General features: G+C 42.8%; 1 protein-coding gene across 2 annotated transcripts in view; it reads right to left on the reverse strand.

Annotated features, from left to right (window-relative positions):
* LOC112237540 (ras-related protein Rab-27B-like) overlaps window positions 1-22,430 on the reverse strand; it is an 89,328-nt gene extending 66,898 nt beyond the window's left edge. The window contains exons 1-2 of one of the 2 annotated variants that reach the window (XM_042302761.1): window positions 22,285-22,365; window positions 21,835-21,974 (exon numbers count right to left, since the gene is read on the reverse strand). The gene's annotated coding sequence lies outside the window, so the exon portion shown is untranslated. Of the gene's footprint in view, window positions 1-21,834; window positions 21,975-22,284 lie in introns of both variants that reach the window. The other variant, XM_042302760.1, reaches the window with a different exon arrangement.
* Between the last annotated feature and the right edge of the window lie 2,456 nt (window positions 22,431-24,886).

Raw genomic sequence — 24,886 nt, forward strand, 5'->3', positions numbered from 1 at the left:
GTGTATTGATATTTTTGTTTGTCCCTTTATGGCACCTGAAACGCAGTCAACAATGCCCATGGTACTTTCTACTGCGATCTAATTTCCTGTCCTTATATTAGTTGTATGAGTAATACAGTGTGATATTCAACAAAACTGGCGACGAGGAGGAAACCTTCTCACGTGTGTGTTCATCATTTCGGTGGGAAGTCGGAGTTTTATTATTATTATTATTATTTTTAATACGCGATATAAAGACGCAAATAAAACGTGTAGCTAGTTTCCGATGTCACAGCAACGAGAGCCCGGAGGAGAGGAAGAGTCGCTGGGTGCGTCACAGTGAGTGCAAAGAAGAAGGGGGGTGGAAGGTATTGGAGTAAGGGACCGTCTTAAAAGTGTGAGAATGAAAAATACACTTAAAATGTCTGCACTGATTGGAAATATAGGAACATTTGACGAATCTGTGGAACGACACAGAACGTTTTGAGTTGCTTTGTGTTGGCAAACGGAATTAAAAACGGAAGTAGTTGTTCCAACATGTTTGACTGTTATGTGAGGAAAAACATTTACTCTACTGAGCAGCCTAGTAAACTCATGAAACACCCGGTGACAAATCATATGATGAAATTGTAACTACCTTAGAAAAGGGCATTATTCTCCCAAACCACTGACCATCTCAGAGAGATTCAGGTTTCACAAGAGAAATCAAGAGGAGGGGTTTGTGGCTTTACAGTATGTGGCTGTATTAAAACAATGATTTGAACACTGAACTTGGGCGATCACTGAGGTTAGTGTGCGGCAAACGCAGCGAGGCAATTCAAAACACTTTTTTCACAAGAGTAACTTATCATTGCATGCTATGACTGTGAGAAACCAGGTCACCGTGCCATGCTAGCGCTGTGAGAAACCAGGTCACCGTGCCATGCTAGCGCTGTGGGAAACCAGGTCACAAAAGCAGAGGAGAGTTGGTGCACAGACTTAGATTGCAAAAGTTGTGGTGAAAAGGGGTCACATCGAATGTGAATGTAAAAACAAAAAAAGACAATCTAACAAAAAGTACTTAAAGGAAAAAAATACTTCAGGAAGTGCATAAAATAAAGTGCATAAAATAAAGTGCATAAAATGGAGCAAAATGCCTGAAGCTAAATGATCTTTACATGTTTCTGTCCATTTGAATCAATGGACACATACTGGGTGACACTGCTGCTGAACGAAGCAGTACGGATGCAAGTGGACACCGAAGCAGCCGTATCTATGCTGTCTGTGGCTGTTTACACAGTGAAACGACATCACAGCCCACGAAGAAGACGATGAAAACCTACTCCGGTGAAACTGTGAGAGGAGACGTGAGTGTTACGGTGGAGTGTAACGAACAGAAGGTAAAAGCTACCACTCTTACATCGTTGAAAGGCAACCGTCCAAGCTCTGCTAGGACGCACATGGCTGGAAAATATCAAACTGAACTGGCAGGAAATTCACATGGTTGTAAAAGAGGACACAAACCTACAAGGGATATTGAGGAAACACACTGTGTTCAATGGAGAACTTGGCAGTAATGAAGGACATAACAGTTAAACTGACCGTGAAACCAGACACAGCAAGCCAAAATGCTTCCAAAGCTAGACCTGTCCCATACGTCATAAAACCAAAAGTTTAATGTGAGCTAAACAGACTAAGAGTATTGGATCCAGCGAATTGGCTACACCTGTTGTTCCAGTCATTAAAAAAAATAAGTCAGACTGTGGCCATTTTAAAGTCACCTTTAACCCAGTCTTGACAATTAATATTTTTTTTTTTTTTAAATCCACTACCCCTCGTTTTTTAATTTCATCCTTCATTTAAGCAGGTAGGCTAGTTGAGAACAAGTTCTCATTTACAACTGCGACCTGGCCAAGATAAAGCAAAGCAGTTCGACACATACAACGACACAGAGTTACACATGGAATAAACAAACATACAGTCAATAATACAGTATAAACAAGTCTATATACAATGTGAGCAAATGAGGTGAGATAAGGGAGGTGAAGGCAATAAATAGGCCATGGTGGTGAAGTAAATACAAAATAGCGATTGACAAGCTCTGTTTTTTGGTTTAGCTGGAGGACAGCGATGCAGTAAGAGAGACTTTATGTCAGGCCTATCTACAGATGCATGTGGAACAAGAGGTCACTGGAACTGTTGACCATAGGCCTAATCTCCTCAACTCTGGCCTTGTTTCAGAGAGCTATGGACCAGATACTGGCCTATAGACTAGCTCCATGCTGATAGGTAGACCTATAGACAAGCTCCATGCTGATAGGTAGGCCTATAGACTAGCTCCATGCTGATAGGCAGGCCTATAGACTAGCTCCATAATGATAGGTAGGCCTAAAGACTAGCTCCATGCTGATAGGTAGGCTTATAGACTAGCTCCATAATGATAGGTAGGCCTATAGACTAGCTCTATGCTGATAGGCAGGCCTATAGACTAGCTCCATGCTGATAGGCAGGCCTATAGACTAGCTCCATGCTGATAGGCAGGCCTATAGACTAGCTCCATGCTGATAGGTAGGCCTATAGACTAGCTCCATAATGATAGGCAGGCCTATAGACTAGCTCCATGCTGATAGGTAGGCCTATAGACTAGCTCCATGCTGATAGGTAGGCCTATAGACTAGCTCCATGCTGATAGGTAGGCCTATAGACTAGCTCCATGCTGATAGGTAGGCCTATAGACTAGCTCCATGCTGATAGGTAGGCCTATAGACTAGCTCCATGCTGATAGGTAGGCCTATAGACTAGCTCCATGCTGATAGGTAGGCCTAAAGACTAGCTCCATGCTGATAGGTAGGCCTATAGACTAGCTCCATGCTGATAGGTAGACCTAAAGACTAGCTCCATGCTGATAGGTAGGCCTATAGACTAGCTCCATAATGATAGGTAGGCCTAAAGACTAGCTTCATGCTGATAGGTAGGCCTATAGACTAGCTCCATGCTGATAGGTAGGCCTATAGACTAGCTCCATAATGATAGGTAGGCCTATAGACTAGCTCCATAATGATAGGTAGGCCTATAGACTAGCTCCATGCTGATAGGTAGGCCTATAGACTAGCTCCATGCTGATAGGTAGGCCTATAGACTAGCTCCATGCTGATAGGTAGGCCTATAGACTAGCTCCATGCTGATAGGTAGGCCTATAGACTAGCTCCATGCTGATAGGTAGGCCTATAGACTAGCTCCATGCTGATAGGTAGGCCTATAGACTAGCTCCATGCTGATAGGTAGGCCTATAGACTAGCTCCATAATGATAGGTAGGCCTATAGACTAGCTCCATAATGATAGGTAGGCCTATAGACTAGCTCCATGCTGATAGGTAGGCCTATAGACTAGCTCCATGCTGATAGGTAGGCCTATAGACTAGCTCCATGCTGATAGGTAGGCCTATAGACTAGCTCCATGCTGATAGGTAGGCCTATAGACTAGCTCCATGCTGATAGGTAGGCCTATAGACTAGCTCCATGCTGATAGGTAGGCCTATAGACTAGCTCCATGCTGATAGGTAGGCCTATAGACTAGCTCCATGCTGATAGGTAGACCTATAGACTAGCTCCATGCTGATAGGTAGGCCTATAGACTAGCTCCATGCTGATAGGTAGGCCTATAGACTAGCTCCATGCTGATAGGTAGGCCTATAGACTAGCTCCATGCTGATAGGTAGGCCTATAGACTAGCTCCATGCTGATAGGTAGGCCTATAGACTAGCTCCATGCTGATAGGTAGGCCTATAGACTAGCTCCATGCTGATAGGTAGGCCTATAGACTAGCTTCATGCTGATAGGTAGACCTATAGACTAGCTCCATGCTGATAGGTAGGCCTATAGACTAGCTCCATGCTGATAGGTAGGCCTATAGACTAGCTCCATGCTGATAGGTAGGCCTATAGACTAGCTCCATGCTGATAGGTAGGCCTATAGACTAGCTCCATGCTGATAGGTAGGCCTATCCAGACTAGCTCCATGCTGATAGGTAGGCCTATAGACTAGCTCCATGCTGATAGGTAGGCCTATAGACTAGCTCCATGCTGATAGGTAGGCCTATAGACTAGCTCCATGCTGATAGGTAGGCCTATAGACTAGCTCCATGCTGATAGGTAGGCCTATAGACTAGCTCCATGCTGATAGGTAGGCCTATAGACTAGCTCCATGCTGATAGGTAGGCCTATAGACTAGCTCCATGCTGATAGGTAGGCCTATAGACTAGCTCCATGCTGATAGGTAGACCTATAGACTAGCTCCATGCTGATAGGTAGGCCTATAGACTAGCTCCATGCTGATAGGTAGGCCTATAGACTAGCTTCATGCTGATAGGTAGACCTATAGACTAGCTCCATGCTGATAGGTAGGCCTATAGACTAGCTCCATGCTGATTGCCTAGTTAGGCCTACAGGGTAAAATAAAATAAGTAATTTATTACTTTCAAAGTAATCATGTAATGTGGAAAGATTGTATTTAACTTTAGTTAAATACAATATGTAATAGATCGTAACAAATCACAACACTGGTGTCAGGTAACATTATCTACGCATTAATGATGTTAAGACAGACCTGATGGCTGCAGAGAGAAACACCTGTTGCCAGGTACAAGGCCCCCAGCCTGACAGGTTAATAGACCCTGGTGGATATGTAACCGGGCTAGCCCAGTACAGCTGCGACGTGGTCCTGTACAGTTAGGTGGGTTATGCAGGGGGCCTCTAGGGTAGAGGCCCCCTGCATGTGGCCCCTAGCCTGCCAGGTTAACAGAGACAGGCTTCCACTGAGAGGATCCACAGAGAACACTTCCTCAGCAGCTGTCTCTCTCCTGACCTCCGACCCCCCATCACGACCTCTCACCCCCCGCGCCCCACGACCCAGCTGGAACACCTGCACTAATTACTGATCACTGCCACTGAGCTGAGTAGGAGACACGACCGTACTGTCCTCTACTGTACTGTACTGAGCTGTACTGTCCTCTACAGTACTGTACTGAGCTATACTGTCCTCTACAGTACTGTACTGAGCTGTACTGTCCTCTACAGTACTGTACTGATCTATACTGTCCTCTACCGTACTGTACTGAGCTATACTGTCCTCTACCGTACTGTACTGATCTATACTGTCCTCTACCGTACTGTACTGATCTATACTGTCCTCTACCGTACTGTACTGATCTATACTGTCCTCTACCGTACTGTACTGATCTATACTGTCCTCTACCGTACTGTACTGATCTATACTGTCCTCTACCGTACTGTACTGATCTATACTGTCCTCTACAGTACTGTACTGAGCTATACTGTCCTCTACAGTACTGTACTGAGCTATACTGTCCTCTACAGTACTGTACTGAGCTATACTGTCCTCTACAGTACTGTACTGAGCTATACTGTCCTCTACAGTACTGTACTGAGCTATACTGTCCTCTACAGTACTGTACTGAGCTATACTGTCCTCTACAGTACTGTACTGAGCTATACTGTCCTCTACAGTACTGTACTGAGCTGTACTGTCCTCTACAGTACTGTACTGAGCTATACTGTCCTCTACAGTACTGTACTGAGCTATACTGTCCTCTACAGTACTGTACTGAGCTGTACTGTCCTCTACCGTACTCTATGCCATTGAGACCTGACAAGGCAGGAGATACTGCCCTACTGTAATGTATGCCTAATGAGACCTGACAAGGTGGGGCAGTAATGTTTGTGAAAACAAGGTTTATTATAACAACCATAGGCCTGTCTGTGATCTGTTAATACTTTGTTATCACAACCCAGAAGTCAGAGGATGTGTTAAAGTTACCGTATAAACAGTATATATATATACCCCCTGTATATAGCCTCCACATTGACTCTGTACCGTAACACCCTGTATATAGCCTCCACATTGACTCTGTACCGTATACCCTGTATATAGCCTCCACATTGACTCTGTACCGGTACCACCTGTATATAGCCTCCACATTGACTCTGTACCGGTACCACCTGTATATAGCCTCCACATTGACTCTGTACCGTAATACCCTGTATATAGCCTCCACATTGACTCTGTACCGGTACCACCTGTATATAGCCTCCACATTGACTCTGTACCATAACACCCTGTATATAGCCTCCACATTGACTCTGTACCGGTACCCCCTGTATATAGCCTCCACATTGACTCTGTACCGGTACCCCCTGTATATAGCCTCCACATTGACTCTGTACCATAACACCCTTGTATATAGCCTCCACATTGACTCTGTACCATAACACCACGTATATAGCCTCCACATTGACTCTGTACCGTAATACCCTGTATATAGCCTCCACATTGACTCTGTACCGTAATACCCTGTATATAGCCTCCACATTGACTCTGTACCGTAATACCCTGTATATAGCCTCCACATTGACTCTGTACCGGTACACCCTGTATATAGCCTCCACATTGACTCTGTACTGGTACTCCCTGTATATAGCCTCCACATTGACTATGTACCGTAATACCCTGTATATAGCCTCCACATTGACTCTGTACTGGTACCCCTGTATATAGCCTACACACTGACTCTGTACCGGTGCCCCTGTATATAGCCTCCACATTGACTCTGTACTGGTACCACCTGTAAATAGCCTCCACATTGACTCTGAACCGTAATACCCTGTATATATCCTCCACATTGACTCTGTACCGGTACCACCTGTATATAGCCTCCACATTGACTCTGTACTGGTACCACCTGTAAATAGCCTCCACATTGACTCTGTACCATAACACCCTGTATATAGCCTCCACATTGACTCTGTACTGGTACCCCCTGTATATAGCCTCCACATTGACTCTGTACCATAACACCCTGTATATAGCCTCCACATTGACTCTGTACTGGTACCCCTGTATATAGCCTCCACATTGACTCTGTACCGTAATACCCTGTATATAGCCTCCACATTGACTCTGTACCGTAATACCCTGTATATAGCCTCCACATTGACTCTGTACCGTAATACCCTGTATATAGCCTCCACATTGACTCTGTACCGGTACACCCTGTATATAGCCTCCACATTGACTCTGTACTGGTACTCCCTGTATATAGCCTCCACATTGACTCTGTACTGGTACCCCCTGTATATAGCCTCCACATTGACTCTGTACTGGTACCCCTGTATATAGCCTCCACACTGACTCTGTACCGGTACCCACTGTATACAGCCTCCACATTGACTCTGTACCGGTGCCCCCTGTATATAGCCTCCACATTGACTCTGTACTGGTACCACCTGTAAATAGCCTCCACATTGACTCTGTACCATAACACCCTGTATATGGCCTCCACATTGACTCTGTACCAGTACCCCTGTATATAGCCTCCACATTGACTCTGTACTGGTACCCCCTGTATATAGCCTCCACATTGACTCTGTACCGGTACCCCCTGTATATAGCCTCCACATTGACTCTGTACCGGTACCCCCTGTATATAGCCTCCACATTGACTCTGTACCGGTACCACCTGTATATAGCCTCCACATTGACTCTGTACCGTAATACCCTGTATATAGCCTCCACATTGACTCTGTACCGGTACCCCTGTATATAGCCTCCACATTGACTCTGAACCGTAATACCCTGTATATATCCTCCACATTGACTCTGTACTGGTACCACCTGTATATAGCCTCCACATTGACGCTGTACCATAACACCCTTGTATATAGCCTCCACATTGACTCTGTACCATAACACCATGTATATAGTCTCCACATTGACTCTGTACCGTAATACCCTGTATATAGCCTCCACATTGACTATGTACCGTAATACCCTGTATATAGCCTCCACATTGACTCTGTACCGTAATACCCTGTATATAGCCTCCACATTGACTCTGTACTGGTACCACCTGTAAATAGCCTCCACATTGACTCTGTACTGGTACCACCTGTAAATAGCCTCCACATTGACTCTGTACTGGTACCACCTGTAAATAGCCTCCACATTGACTCTGTACCATAACACCCTGTATATAGCCTCCACATTGACTCTGTACCATAACACCCTGTATATAGCCTCCACATTGAATCTGTACCATACCACCCTGTATATAGCCTCCACATTGACTCTGTACTGGTACCCCCCTGTATATAGCCTCCACATTGACTCTGTACCTGTACTACCACCCTGTATATAGCCTCCACATTGACTCTGTACCTGTACTCCCTGTATATAGCCTCCACATTGACTCTGTACTGGTACCACCTGTAAATAGCCTCCACATTGACTCTGTACCATAACACCCTGTATATAGCCTCCACATTGACTCTGTACCATAACACCCTGTATATAGCCTCCACATTGACTCTGTACCGGTACCCCCTGTATATAGCCTCCACATTGACTCTGTACCAGTACCACCCTGTATATAGCCTCCACATTGACTCTGTACCATACCACCCTGTATATAGCCTCCACATTGACTCTGTACCTGTACTCCTGTATATAGCCTCCACATTGACTCTGTACCTGTACTCCTGTATATAGCCTCCACATTGACTCTGTACCTGTACTCCCTGTATATAGCCTCCACATTGACTCTGTACCTGTACTCCCTGCATATAGCCTCCACATTGACTCTGTACCATACCACCCTGTATATAGCCTCCACATTGACTATGTACCATACCACCCTGTATATAGCCTCCACACTGACTCTGTACCTGTACTCCCTGTATATAGCCTCCACATTGACTCTGTACCATACCACCCTGTATATAGCCTCCACATTGACTATGTACCATACCACCCTGTATATAGCCTCCACACTGACTCTGTACCGGTACCACCTGTATATAGCCTCCACATTGACTCTGTACCATAACACCCTGTATATAGCCTCCACATTGACTCTGTACCGGTACCCCCTGTATATAGCCTCCACATTGACTCTGTACCGGTACCCCTGTATATAGCCTCCACATTGACTCTGTACCATAACACCCTTGTATATAGCCTCCACATTGACTCTGTACCATAACACCACGTATATAGCCTCCACATTGACTCTGTACCGGTACCCCCTGTATATAGCCTCCACATTGACTCTGTACCGGTACCCCCTGTATATAGCCTCCACATTGACTCTGTACCGTAATACCCTGTATATAGCCTCCACATTGGCTCTGTACCGTAATACCCTGTATATAGCCTCCACATTGACTCTGTACCGGTACACCCTGTATATAGCCTCCACATTGACTCTGTACTGGTACTCCCTGTATATAGCCTCCACATTGACTATGTACCGTAATACCCTGTATATAGCCTCCACATTGACTCTGTACTGGTACCCCTGTATATAGCCTACACACTGACTCTGTACCGGTGCCCCCTGTATATATCCTCCACATTGACTCTGTACTGGTACCACCTGTAAATAGCCTCCAAATTGACTCTGTACTGGTACCACCTGTAAATAGCCTCCACATTGACTCTGTACCATAACACCCTGTATATGGCCTCCACATTGACTCTGTACCATTACACCCTGTATATAGCCTCCACATTGACTCTGTACCATTACACCCTGTATATAGCCTCCACATTGACTCTGTACTGGTACCCCCTGTATATAGCCTCCACATTGACTCTGTACTGGTACCCCTGTATATAGCCTCCACATTGACTCTGTACTGGTACCCCCTGTATATAGCCTCCACATTGACTCTGTACCGGTACCCCCCCTGTATATAGCCTCCACATTGACTCTGAACCGGTACCACCTGTATATAGCCTCCACATTGACTCTGAACCGTAATACCCTGTATATATCCTCCACATTGACTCTGTACCGGTACCACCTGTATATAGCCTCCACATTGACTCTGAACCTGTAATACCCTGTATATATCCTCCACATTGACTCTGTACCGGTACCACCTGTATATAGCCTCCACATTGACTCTGTACTGGTACCACCTGTAAATAGCCTCCACATTGACTCTGTACCATAACACCCTGTATATAGCCTCCACATTGACTCTGTACCATACCACCCTGTATATAGCCTCCACATTGACTCTGTACTGGTACCCCCTGTATATAGCCTCCACATTGACTATGTACCGTAATACCCTGTATATAGCCTCCACATTGACTCTGTACCGTAATACCCTGTATATAGCCTCCACATTGACTCTGTACTGGTACCACCTGTAAATAGCCTCCACATTGACTCTGTACTGGTACCACCTGTAAATAGCCTCCACATTGACTCTGTACTGGTACCACCTGTAAATAGCCTCCACATTGACTCTGTACCATAACACCCTGTATATGGCCTCCACATTGACTCTGTACCATAACACCCTGTATATAGCCTCCACATTGAATCTGTACCATACCACCCTGTATATAGCCTCCACATTGACTCTGTACTGGTACCCCTGTATATAGCCTCCACATTGACTCTGTACCATACCACCCTGTATATAGCCTCCACATTGACTCTGTACCATACCACCCTGTATATAGCCTCCACATTGACTCTGTACCATACCACCCTGTATATAGCCTCCACATTGACTCTGTACCTGTACTCCCTGTATATAGCCTCCACATTGACTCTGTACCTGTACTCCCTGTATATAGCCTCCACATTGACTCTGTACCGGTACCCCTGTATATAGCCTCCACATTGACTCTGTACCATAACACCCTGTATATAGCCTCCACATTGACTCTGTACCGGTACCCCCTGTATATAGCCTCCACATTGACTCTGTACCAGTACCACCCTGTATATAGCCTCCACATTGACTCTGTACCATACCACCCTGTATATAGCCTCCACATTGACTCTGTACCTGTACTCCCTGTATATAGCCTCCACATTGACTCTGTACCTGTACTCCCTGTATATAGCCTCCACATTGACTCTGTACCTGTACTCCCTGTATATAGCCTCCACATTGACTCTGTACCTGTATTCCCTGCATATAGCCTCCACATTGACTCTGTACCATACCACCCTGTATATAGCCTCCACATTGACTATGTACCATACCACCCTGTATATAGCCTCCACATTGACTCTGTACCGGTACCCCCTGTATATAGCCTCCACATTGACTCTGTACCGTAACACCCTGTATATAGCCTCCACACTGACTCTGTACCGGTACCCCCCTGTATATAGCCTCCACATTGACTCTGTACCGTAACACCCTGTATATAGCCTCCACATTGACTCTGTACCGTAACACCCTGTATATAGTCTCCACATTGACTCTGTACCGGTACCCCTGTATATAGCCTCCACATTGACTCTGTACCATAACACCCTGTATATAGCCTCCACATTGACTCTGTACCGGTACCCCTGTATATAGCCTCCACATTGACTCTGTACCGTAACACCCTGTATATAGCCTCCACACTGACTCTGTACCGGTAACCCCCTGTATATAGCCTCCACATTGACTCTGTACCGTAACACCCTGTATATAGCCTCCACATTGACTCTGTACCGGTACCCCCTGTATATAGCCTCCACATTGACTCTGTACCGTAATACCCTGTATATAGCCTCCACATTGACTCTGTACCGGTACCCCCTGTATATAGCCTCGCTACTGTTATTTTACTGCTGCTCTTTAATTATTTGTTACTTTTATTTATATTTTTTAGGTGTGTTTCTTAAAACTGTTTAAATGTCAGTAAACATTTCACTGTAAGGTCTACCTACACCTGTTGTATTCGGCGCATGTGACAAATAACATTTGATTTGATAGTAGTGATGACTGGAACTATAGCTCATCATAGGACAGGAGTGAGATGACTAACTAATTGCCAAAAGCAATGAGCCTCTAAATAATAATATTATCTATATCTGGCCATGACCCCCCTCTCTGAGGGTGTCTCAGGGAGAGTTGGGATATGCAACAAAAAAAATGTTTTTAATAAACACATGAAATAGGACCAAGTAAAAACACCCACCAAATTATTATTAGTCAGAACCTGAGGCTCATTAGGAAAACGCTGTCATACGATTGGACAACACTCAACTGCCTACCGTCGTCTCTAGACATCCATCCGTTGATTTTCAAATGTTCCTGGCTTAAAGGGGCAATCTGTAGTTGCTACATCAACTTTTGGGAATAATAAATTAATCATATGTACCTATTGATTCTTTGAAGAGTTGAAGAATAGACACAGAAAAAATGCATAGTCGTGAGAAGTATGGGTGCTGAGGATGCCGCAGCACCCCCTGAAAATATATTTCACAAAAGTAGTGCACTGGGCCTTTACTAGTATTAGCAGACCGGCAGGTAGCCTCCAGGTAGCCTAGTGGTTAGAGCGTCGGGCCAGTAACCAAAAGGTTTCTGGATCAAATCCCCGATCTGACAAGTTACAAATCTGTCGTTCTGCCCCCTGAACAAGGCATTTAACCCACTGTTCCCCGGTAGGCCGTCATTGTAAATAAGAATTTGTTCTTAACTGACTTGCCTAGTTAAATAAATAAAAAATGATTAAAAAAAAGGCCCAGCATACTGTGCAATTACTAGAATTAGCAGACTGATATTGAGGTCTCCTGCAGCCCACATTTGTATTCAGCATCTCTGCTTTGCCAAAAAAGCTAGTTGTATAATTAAGAAAGGTATCTTGCAGGATTCAATAGTTGGAATTGAGTTGTCTCTTTCTCTGTGATGTCATTCTAATGGAATCCAGAAAGAATACAACCCTGTCTCTTTCTCTGTGACATCATTCTAATGGAATCCAGAAAGAATACAACCCTGTCTCTTTCTCTGTGATGTCATTCTAATGGAATCCAGAAAGAATACAACCCTGGTCCTTTCTCTGTGATGTCATTCTAATGGAATCCAGAAAGAACACAACCCTGGTCCTTTCTCTGTGATGTCATCCTAATAGAATCCAGAAAGAACACAACCCTGGTCCTTTCTCTGTGATGTCATCCTAATAGAATCCAGAAAGAACACAACCCTGGTCCTTTCTCTGTGATGTCATTCTAATAGAATCCAGAAAGAACACAACCCTGGTCCTTTCTCTGTGATGTCATCCTAATAGAATCCAGAAAGAACACAACCCTGGTCCTTTCTCTGTGATGTCATCCTAATAGAATCCAGAAAGAACACAACCCTGGTCCTTTCTCTGTGATGTCATCCTAATAGAATCCAGAAAGAACACAACCCTGTCCTCAAACATTCACATCAAAAAGGTGCAAAGTTATGGACAAAGACACGAGACATCCACATCAAATTAAATATTTGTCTTGATCAAATAACATGGAGAAGAAAAAAAACACTGCAGTATTAATTGATCATCCTAACAATCCACATGTGCATTACTGTATTGTACATTGGCTGGCCATCTTGGTCTGCACCTGTAGACTTTCTGTCACCATGGCAATAAACAATGTACAATACAGTCATTGATTACATTGAGACATCAAGTGGTGTGTGATGATGTGGCTGAATTGATCGAGCGTCTGCAATGCTAGTGCTAGGGTTATGGGCTTGATTCCCACGGGCGACCAGTACGGAAATGTATGCACTCACTACTGTAAGTTGCTCGGGATAAGAGCTTCTACTAAAATGGAAAAGGAATGAATAGACCATTTCAGTTTTCACATAGAAATAAGATGCATTTGCAATGTATTTCAAGAAACTGGAAAACAGGCTATATTAAGCAAATATTTGTACATTTTGTACAGATAATTAGCAGACTGAAAGTTACAAATGCTGGTGAACACTCAAATTACATTTAGTAAAAAAATAATAAAACTATATACTTTAAAGTAGTGCACTGGGCCTTAACTAGTCCTGTATTACAGTAGTACTAACACTTTACTAGTCCTGTATTAGAGTAGTACTAACCCTTTACTAGTCCTGTATTAGAGTAGTACTAACCCTTTACTAGTCCTGTATTAGAGTAGTACTAACCCTAACCCTTTACTAGTCCTGTATTAGAGTAGTACTAACCCTTTACTAGTCCTGTATTAGAGTAGTACTAACCCTTTACTAGTCCTGTATTAGAGTAGTACTAACCCTAACCCTTTACTAGTCCTGTATTAGAGTAGTACTAACCCTTTACTAGTCCTGTATTAGAGTAGTACTAACCCTTTACTAGTCCTGTATTAGAGTAGTACTAACCCTTTACTAGTCCTGTATTAGAGTAGTACTAACCCTTTACTAGTCCTGTATTAGAGTAGTACTAACCCTAACCCTTTACTAGTCCTGTATTAGAGTAGTACTAACCCTTAACTAGTCCTGTATTAGAGTAGTACTAACCCTTAACTAGTCCTGTATTACAGTAGTACTAACCCTTTACTAGTCCTGTATTAGAGTAGTACTAACCCTTTACTAGTCCTGTATTAGAGTAGTACTAACCCTAACCCTTTACTAGTCCTGTATTAGAGTAGTACTAACCCTTTACTAGTCCTGTATTACAGTAGTACTAACCCTTTACTAGTCCTGTATTAGAGTAGTACTAACCCTTTACTAGTCCTGTATTAGAGTAGTACTAACCCTTTACTAGTCCTGTATTAAAACTAGTAGTACTAACCCTAACCCTTTACTAGTCCTGTATTAGAGTAGTACTAACCCTTTACTAGTCCTGTATTAGAGTAGTACTAACCCTTTACTAGTCCTGTATTACAGTAGTACTAACCCTTTACTAGTCCTGTATTAGAGTAGTACTAACCCTAACCCTTTACTAGTCCTGTATTAGAGTAGTACTAACCCTTTACTAGTCCTGTATTAGAGTAGTACTAACCCTAACCCTTTACTAGTCCTGTATTAGAGTAGTACTAACCCTAACCCTTTACTAGTCCTGTATTAGAGTAGTACTAACCCTAACCCTTTACTAGTCCTGTATTAGAGTAGTACTAACCCTTTACTAGTCCTGTATTAGAGTAGTACTAACCCTTTACTAGTCCTGTATTAGAGTAGTACTAACCCTTTACTAGTCCTGTATTAGAGTAGTACTAACCCTTTACTAGTCCTGTATTAGAGTAGTACTAACCCTTTACTAGTCCTGTATTAGAGTAGTACTAACCCTTTACTAGTCCTGTATTAGAGTAGTACTAACCCTTTACTAGTCCTGTATTAGAGTAGTACTAACCCTTTACTAGTCCTGTATTAGAGTAGTACTAACCCTTTACTAGTCCTGTATTAGAGTAGTACTAACCCTTTACTAGTCCTGTATTAGAGTACTAACCCTTTACTAGTCCTGTATTAGAGTAGTACTAACCCTTTACTAGTCCTGTATTAGAGTAGTACTAACCCTTTACTAGTCCTGTATTAGAGTAGTACTAACCCTAACCCTTTACTAGTCCTGTATTAGAGTAGTACTAACCCTAACCCTTTACTAGTCCTGTATTAGAGGAGTACTAACCCTTTACTACCTGTATTAGAGTAGTACTTTACTAGTCCTGTATTAGAGTAGTACTAACCCTTTACTAGTCCTGTATTAGAGTAGTACTAACCCCCTTACTAGTCCTGTATTAGAGTAGTACTAACCCTAACCCTTACTAGTCCTGTATTAGAGTAGTACTAACCCTTTACTAGTCCTGTATTAGAGTAGTACTAACCCTAACCCTTAACTAGTCCTGTATTAGAGTAGTACTAACCCTAACCCTTACTAGTCCTGTATTAGAGTAGTACTAACCCTTTACTAGTCCTGTATTACAGTAGTACTAACCCTTTACTAGTCCTGTATTATAGTAGTACTAACCCTTTACTAGTCCTGTATTAGAGTAGTACTAACCCTTTACTAGTCCTGTATTAGAGTAGTACTAACCCTTTACTAGTCCTGTATTAGAGTAGTACTAACCCTTTACTAGTCCTGTATTAGAGTAGTACTAACCCTTTACTAGTCCTGTATTAGAGTAGTACTAACCCTTTACTAGTCCTGTATTAGAGTAGTACTAACCCTTTACTAGTCCTGTATTAGAGTAGTACTAACCCTTTACTAGTCCTGTATTAGAGTAGTACTAACCCTTTACTAGTCCTGTATTAGAGTAGTACTAACCCTTTACTAGTCCTGTATTAGAGTAGTACTAACCCTTTACTAGTCCTGTATTAGAGTAGTACTAACCCTTTACTAGTCCTGTATTAGAGTAGTACTAACCCTTTACTAGTCCTGTATTAGAGTAGTACTAACCCTTTACTAGTCCTGTATTAGAGTAGTACTAACCCTTTACTAGTCCTGTATTAGAGTAGTACTAACCCTAACCCTTTACTAGTCCTGTATTAGAGTAGTACTAACCGTTTACTAGTCCTGTATTAGAGTAGTACTAACCCTAACCCCCTTTACTAGTCCTGTATTAGAGTAGTACTAACTAACCCTTTACTAGTCCTGTATTAGAGTAGTACTAACCCTTTACTAGTCCTGTATTAGAGTAGTACTAACCCTAACCCTTAACTAGTCCTGTATTAGAGTAGTACTAACCCTAACCCTTACTAGTCCTGTATTAGAGTAGTACTAACCCTTTAACTAGTCCTGTATTAGAGTAGTACTAACCCTTTACTAGTCCTGTATTAGAGTAGTACTAACCCTTTACTAGTCCTGTATTACAGTAGTACTAACCCTAACCCTTTACTAGTCCTGTATTAGAGTAGTACTAACCCTTTACTAGTCCTGTATTAGAGTAGTACTAACTAACCCTTTACTAGTCCTGTATTAGAGTAGTACTAACCCTAACCCTTTACTAGTCCTGTATTAGAGTAGTACTAACTAGAGGTCGACCGATTAATCGGAATGGCATATTAATTAGGGCCGATTTCAAGTTTTCATTAACAATCGGAAATCTGTATTTTTTGGATACCGATTTGGCCAATTTTTGTATTTTTATACAGCTGCACCATCGAGAGCATCTTGACTGGCTGCATCACCGCCTGGTACGACAACTGCTTGGCAACCGACCGCAAGGTGCTACAGAGGGTAGTGCGTACGGGCCCCAGTACATCACCAGCGCTGAGATCCCTGCCATCCAAGACCTCTATACCAGGCGGTGTCCGAGACACCGGAGTCATACTGTTCTCTCTGCTACCGCATGGCAAGTGATACCAGAGCACCAAGTCTGCATAAGACTGCTGAAGAGTTAATCAAATGGCTATCGTGACTATTTGCATGAACCCACTCTTATTTTTGCACTGGCTCTATGTACACTGACTGTACTCTACCCACACACTCACACATACCACACACACGCATATTGACACGACACCCACACACACGCTGCTGCTACTCTGTTTATTATCTATTATGGATTGCCTAGTCATTTTTTACCCCTACCTACAATACCAGTCAAACATTTGGACACACACTTGCTCATTCAATGAGAGAATACCAAGAGTAAGCAAAGCTGTAATCAAGGAACATTTATTTAAACACTTTTTTGGAGGGGGGATTACTACATGATTCCATATGTGTTATTTCTAGGTTTTGATGTCTTCACTATTATTCTACAACATAGAAAATAGTAAAAAAAATAAACAAAACAACCCTTGAATGAGTTGGTGTGTCCACACTTTTGACTTGTACTGTACATATTTCCTCAACTACTTCGTACCCCTGCACATTGACTCTGTACTGGTACTCCTTGTATATAGTCTCGTTATTTGATTAAAAAAAATGAATTTAGGGGTTTGATCAGATTTAATATTGCAGATAGATTGTGGCTTCTATCAATGGAATTATCAGCATAATTTGAAATCTCCAGTATTTTTAGTAAGCATTTTGCTGTGAAGTCTGCATCTGTTGTATTCGGGGCATGTGCTACAGATAACTGTGGTGGGTTCCTTAACCTCTCTTATCAAAAAGGTACACCTTTTATGTACAGTGGGGCAAAAAAGGTATTTAGTTAGACACCAATTGTGCAAGTTCTCCCACTTAAAAAGATGGAAGAGGCCTGTAATTTTCATCATAGGTACAATTCAACTATGACAGACAAAATTTGAAAAAAAATCCAGAAAATCACATTGTAGGATTTTTAATGAATTTATTTGCAAATTATGGTGGAAAATAAGTATTTGGTCACCTACAAACAAGCAAGATTTCTGGCTCTCACAGACCTGTATCTTCTTCTTTAAGAGGCTCCTCTGTCCTCCACTCATTACCTGTATTTATGGCACCTGTTTGAACTTATCAATTATCAATATAAAAGACACCTGTCCACAACCTTAAACAGTCACACTCCAAACTCCACTATGGCCAAGACCAAAGAGCTGTCAAAGGACACCAGAAACAAAATTGTAGACCTTCACCAGGCTGAGAAGACTGAATCTGCAATAGGTAAGCAGCTTGGTTTGAAGAAATCACCTGTGGGAGCAATTATTAGGAAATGGAAGACATACAAGACCACTGATAATCTCCCTCGATCTGGGGCTCCACGCAAGATCTCACCCCGTGGGGTCAAAATGATCACAAGAACGGTGAGCAAAAATCCCAGAACCACACGGGGGGACCTAGTGAATGACCTGCAGATAGCTGGGACCAAATTAACAAAGCCTACCATCAGTAACACACTATGCCGCCAGGGACTCAAATCCTGCAGTGCTAGACGTGTCCCCCTGCTTAAGCCAGTACATGTCCAGGCCCGTCTGAAGTTTTCTAGAGAGCATTTGGATGATCCAGAAGAAGATTGTGAGAATGTCATATGGTCAGATGTCATATGGTCAGATGAAACCAAAATATAACTTTTTGGTAAAAACTCAACTTGTCGTGTTTGGAGGACAAAGAATGCTGAGTTGCATCCAAAGAACACCATACCTACTTTGAAACATGGGGGTGGAAACATCATGCTTTGGGGCTGTTTTTCTGCAAAGGGACCAGGACGACTGATCCGTGTAAAGGAAAGAATGAATGGGGCCATGTATCGTAAGATTTTGAGTGAAAACCTCCTTCCGTCAGCAAGGGCATTGAAGATGAAACATGGCTGGGTCTTTCAGCATGACAACGATCACAAAACACACCGCCCGGGCAACGAAGGAGTGGTTTCGTAAGAAGCATTTCAAGGTCCTGGAGTGGCCTAGCCACTACAGTTGAAGTGTACCTATGATGAAAATTACAGGCCTCTCATCTTTTTAAGTAGGAGAACTTGCACAATTGGTGGCTGACTAAATACTTTTTTGCCCCACTGTATATATATTTTTTTATTCCTCACCCTTGATTTTTTACAAATACAGTACTATACACTGAGCCCCAGGACCAATTAACCTTTAACAAGGGCCCCAGGACCAGTTAACCTTTAACAAGGGCCCCAGGACCAGTTAACCTTTAACAAGGGCCCCAGGACCAGTTAACCTTTAACAAGGGCCCCAGGACCAGTTAACCTTTAACAAGAGCCCCAGGACCAGTTAACCTTTAACAAGGGCCCCAGGACCAGTTAACCTTTAACAAGGGCCCCAGGACCAGTTAACCTTTAACAAGGGCCCCAGGACCAGTTAACCTTTAACAAGGGCCCCAGGACCAGTTAACCTTTAACAAGGGCCCCAGGACCAGTTAACCTTTAACAAGAGCCCCAGGACCAGTTAACCTTTAACAAGGGCCCCAGGACCAGTTAACCTTTAACAAGGGCCCCAGGACCAGTTAACCTTTAACAAGGGCCCCAGGACCAGTTAACCTTTAACAAGGGCCCCAGGACCAGTTAACCTTTAACAAGGGCCCCAGGACCAGTTAACCTTTAACAAGGGCCCCAGGACCAGTTAACCTTTAACAAGAGCCCCAGGACCAGTTAACCTTTAACAAGGGCCCCAGGACCAGTTAACCTTTAACAAGAGCCCCAGGACCAGTTAACCTTTAACAAGGGCCCCAGGACCAGTTAACCTTTAACAAGGGCCCCAGGACCAGTTAACCTTTAACAAGGGCCCCAGGACCAGTTAACCTTTAACAAGGGCCCCAGGACCAGTTAACCTTTAACAAGGGCCCCAGGACCAGTTAACCTTTAACAAGGGCCCCAGGACCAGTTAACCTTTAACAAGGGCCCCAGGACCAGTTAACCTTTAACAAGGGCCCCAGGACCAGTTAACCTTTAACAAGGGCCCCAGGACCAGTTAACCTTTAACAAGGGCCCCAGGACCAGTTAACCTTTAACAAGAGCCCCAGGACCAGTTAACCTTTAACAAGGGCCCCAGGACCAGTTAACCTTTAACAAGGGCCCCAGGACCAGTTAACCTTTAACAAGGGCCCCAGGACCAGTTAACCTTTAACAAGGGCCCCAGGACCAGTTAACCTTTAACAAGGGCCCCAGGACCAGTTAACCTTTAACAAGGGCCCCAGGACCAGTTAACCTTTAACAAGGGCCCCAGGACCAGTTAACCTTTAACAAGGGCCCCAGGACCAGTTAACCTTTAACAAGGGCCCCAGGACCAGTTAACCTTTAACAAGGGCCCCAGGACCAGTTAACCTTTAACAAGGGCCCCAGGACCAGTTAACCTTTAACAAGGGCCCCAGGACCAGTTAACCTTTAACAAGGGCCCCAGGACCAGTTAACCTTTAACAAGGGCCCCAGGACCAGTTAACCTTTAACAAGAGCCCCAGGACCAGTTAACCTTTAACAAGAGCCCCAGGACCAGTTAACCTTTAACAAGGGCCCCAGGACCAGTTAACCTTTAACAAGGGCCCCAGGACCAGTTAACCTTTAACAAGGGCCCCAGGACCAGTTAACCTTTAACAAGGGCCCCAGGACCAGTTAACCTTTAACAAGGGCCCCAGGACCAGTTAACCTTTAACAAGGGCCCCAGGACCAGTTAACCTTTAACAAGGGCCCCAGGACCAGTTAACCTTTAACAAGGGCCCCAGGACCAGTTAACCTTTAACAAGGGCCCCAGGACCAGTTAACCTTTAACAAGGGCCCCAGGACCAGTTAACCTTTAACAAGAGCCCCAGGACCAGTTAACCTTTAACAAGGGCCCCAGTGTAAACCAAATGAAAGTTCACATGTTCTAGAAAGCATTTTGTGCCCCCTCTCCTGTGAAATAGTGAGCCGCGACATACGTCCAGTTTCCTGAAAAGGGTCACAATATGAAAAATATTTCCAAGTGGAAAAAAACTAGTGTACCTATGATAATAGAAGTCACGGAACCTACCGCACTGGTCTGTAGATCTGTTGCTCATATGGTCCGTGAGCTATTGAAAATTAGACCTATCGCAGGAAATATTCATGTGAAATCCTTTGGTTGTTCTATGAAGAACGGGGATCTGTGACCTAACATCAAGAGATTGTAGATGTATGTCTTTGGGTTGGAAGTTATGAAACAATTTGATCTGTGTGTGAATTAATAACTACAGCTGTAATGGGATAAATATTTGTAGAAAATCAAAGGGGAGGCATTTTGCAAAGGGATAATCAAGGTCAGGGAACAAAGCTCTAGCACATGTGGATCAGAAGCCATTAAAAATTATAATTATGACAGTTGGAAGATATTTATAATCAGGGAATTTTCAAATGTGAATTCTTGTTGGTGTACGAGTGAGTGAGATCATAGGCCTATGTTTTTTTTAGCTCATATTTGTACATGAAATCCATAACAAATAAACAATTTACATTTTCGAATGTATTTGTTGTGGGGAAAAACTAAGTTGGTTTAAGATATCTATTTCTTTCCGTAAACAACAGGTTTGTCTGATTGCACTTTTAAAACGGTCCCTTAGCCGCCAGCACATAATATTCCCCCATTGAAACCAAAGTAAAGTCACTTTTTGAAAACGGAACGATGGAATCGTCATCTGTTTCTAGATATATCACCCTAATCACCCGAGGACCTTCCGTCGAAGAGGCATTGACAAACAAACTCCCAACTATCAAACCAACATCCAAACTGAAAACAAACGTACTGCGGTTTCCTTTGCGTTTTTTAGTACATTATTTTCCAATGCATTGTTTTGCAAGGTGCAGTTCTCGATAACAGATGCAGCCACTTTTCCACAGGCTTCCATCGGTGGTCACTGGGCAGGGTTGGAACCGTGCGATCAGTCTACGGTGGGGTTAAGGATGAGAAATGGAGCAACATTTGCAAAAGAAACAATGTATCAATAATTCACCTATTATGGCAACAAATGTATCGCACAAGTAACCACCTATAATTCCATAATTTGTCATTTATAACACTGCTTGCAGGAAGGTGTCTGCTGTCTATCCCATGTTTCTCTACCACTGAGTCGTTCCATCATCTTCAAATCCTTGCATCGAGAGAATAAAACATCTACAATACCTCTCATTTCAGCGTCGACGGTTTTTAAAAACACATGTTCACGGACACATTGAAACAAAATACTTCAACGTACCTTTCACAACCTATTTTATGAGCATGTTGCTCCTTCCTTGTGAGGACGGCTGACACTACTAGTACGTCGTGAACACAGTTGCGCTCTACGGTAGAGAAGAGCGGATAGATCGGTCTGGGTCCTAGTGCCGCTTAATCTCTTGAGTTGTCGCTTCCTACTCAACAGGTTACCTGTCCTGCGCTGCACCCACCGTGTGCAGGGCCACCCAGAGCCCATATTGGCATTTAATTATTTACATACCGTGGTGATGTGATGACACTCCCTTTTCCCCAAATATGTCACAACAATCAAAGACTATGGACGAATCCACATCAACATGACACGTGCAGACAGGTCATGTTTGCCTTTCCTGTCCCTCGGGCAAATCAGCGACAACTACAAAAACGATGATAAAGACAATGTCCACTCATTACAGATTACATGACAGATGTTTTTTTCTGCGTTTTTAGAAAATAAAGATTTTAATATTTTTTTTAATGAACCTTTTATTGAACTAGGCAAGTCAGTTAAGAACAAATTCGTACTTACAATGACGGCCTACACCCCCCCAGCCGGATGTATTCGAACCAGGGACTGTAGTGACACCTCTTGCACTAAGATGCAGTGCCTTTAGACCGCTGAAAGGTTAAATAAATACAATTCTGTCTATAGTTTACTGTACTGATGTAGATATCGCTCGATGAGGACTGACGTTCTGCTTAGGCATGGTTGGTTTTCACCAAACATAGGTCTATAATTCTGCATATCACCAATAGCAGAATCTACGTCTTAGAACCTAGAGGTATAAATACATGTATTGCCATGGAAACTTTTAAAAAGGGAGGTTTGCCCCATCCAATTAGTCTGAAGACTTAAAAGGGAGAATGTTCAAAGCAATATGGGTGCTCTGTGTGTGTGTGTGTGTGTGTGTCTCTGTGTGTGTGTGTGTGTGTGTCTCTGTGTGTGTGTGTGTGTGTGTGTGTGTCTCTGTGTGTGTGTGTGTGTCTCTGTGTGTGTGTGTGTGTGTGTGTGTGTGTGTGTGTGTGTGTGTCTCTGTGTGTGTGTCTCTGTGTGTGTGTGTGTGTGTCTCTGTGTGTGTGTGTGTGTGTGTGTGTGTGTGTGTGTCTCTGTGTGTGTGTGTGTGTGTGTGTGTGGTGCTCTAGATTTAGCTAGTGGGAATAGTTCTTAAAGTACTTTCTCAGAGTGCTGTTGCTTCCTGAGTACAGTCGATCAGAGCAGAGGGTGAAAATAAGTTCATATTTTAGAGATTTCCCACCAGCTGAAATAATATGCTGTACTGTACATACAGACATAAAATAAAAGGAAGTTTCCATGACAACAAAAACTGGATCGGGTGAAGGCATGTAAATGAAATTCAATTACTCTACAGGACAATACATTTACTCTACAGGACAATACATTTACTCTACAGGACATTACATTTACCCTACAGGACATTACATTTACTCTACAGGACAATACATTTACTCTACAGGACAATACATTTACTCTACAGGACAATACATTTACTCTACAGGACAATACATTTACTCTACAGGACAATACATTTACTCTACAGGACAATACATTTACTCTACAGGACAATACATTTACTCTACAGGACATTACATTTACTCTACAGGACAATACATTTACTCTACAGGACAATACATTTACTCTACAGGACAATACATTTACTCTACAGGACAATACATTTACTCTACAGGACAATACATTTACTCTACAGGACAATACATTTACTCTACAGGACAATACATTTACTCTACAGGACAATACATTTACTCTACAGGACAATACATTGACCCTACAGGACAATACATTTACTCTACAGGACAATACATTTACTCTACAGGACAATACATTTACTCTACAGGACAATACATTTACTCTACAGGACAATACATTTACTCTACAGGACAATACATTTACTCTACAGGACAATACATTTACTCTACAGGACATTACATTTACTCTACAGGACAATACATTTACTCTACAGGACATTACATTTACTCTACAGGACAATACATTTACTCTACAGGACATTACATTTACTCTACAGGACAATACATTTACTCTACAGGACATTACATTTACTCTACAGGACAATACATTTACTCTACAGGACAATACATTTACTCTACAGGACATTACATTTACTCTACAGGACAATACATTTACTCTACAGGACAATACATTTACTCTACAGGACAATACATTTACTCTACAGGACAATACATTTACTCTACAGGACAATACATTTACTCTACAGGACAATACATTTACTCTACAGGACAATACATTGACCCTACAGGACAATACATTTACTCTACAGGACATTACATTTACTCTACAGGACAATACATTTACTCTACAGGACAATACATTTACTCTACAGGACAATACATTTACTCTACAGGACAATACATTTACTCTACAGGACATTACATTTACTCTACAGGACAATTCATTGACTCTACAGGACATTACATTTACTCTACAGGACATTACATTTACTCTACAGGACATTACATTTACTCTACAGGACAATACATTTACTCTACAGGACATTACATTTACTCTACAGGACAATACATTTACT

Source organism: Oncorhynchus tshawytscha, linkage group LG20 (genome assembly GCF_018296145.1).
Source record: "Oncorhynchus tshawytscha isolate Ot180627B linkage group LG20, Otsh_v2.0, whole genome shotgun sequence".
Classification (NCBI taxonomy): domain Eukaryota; kingdom Metazoa; phylum Chordata; class Actinopteri; order Salmoniformes; family Salmonidae; genus Oncorhynchus; species Oncorhynchus tshawytscha.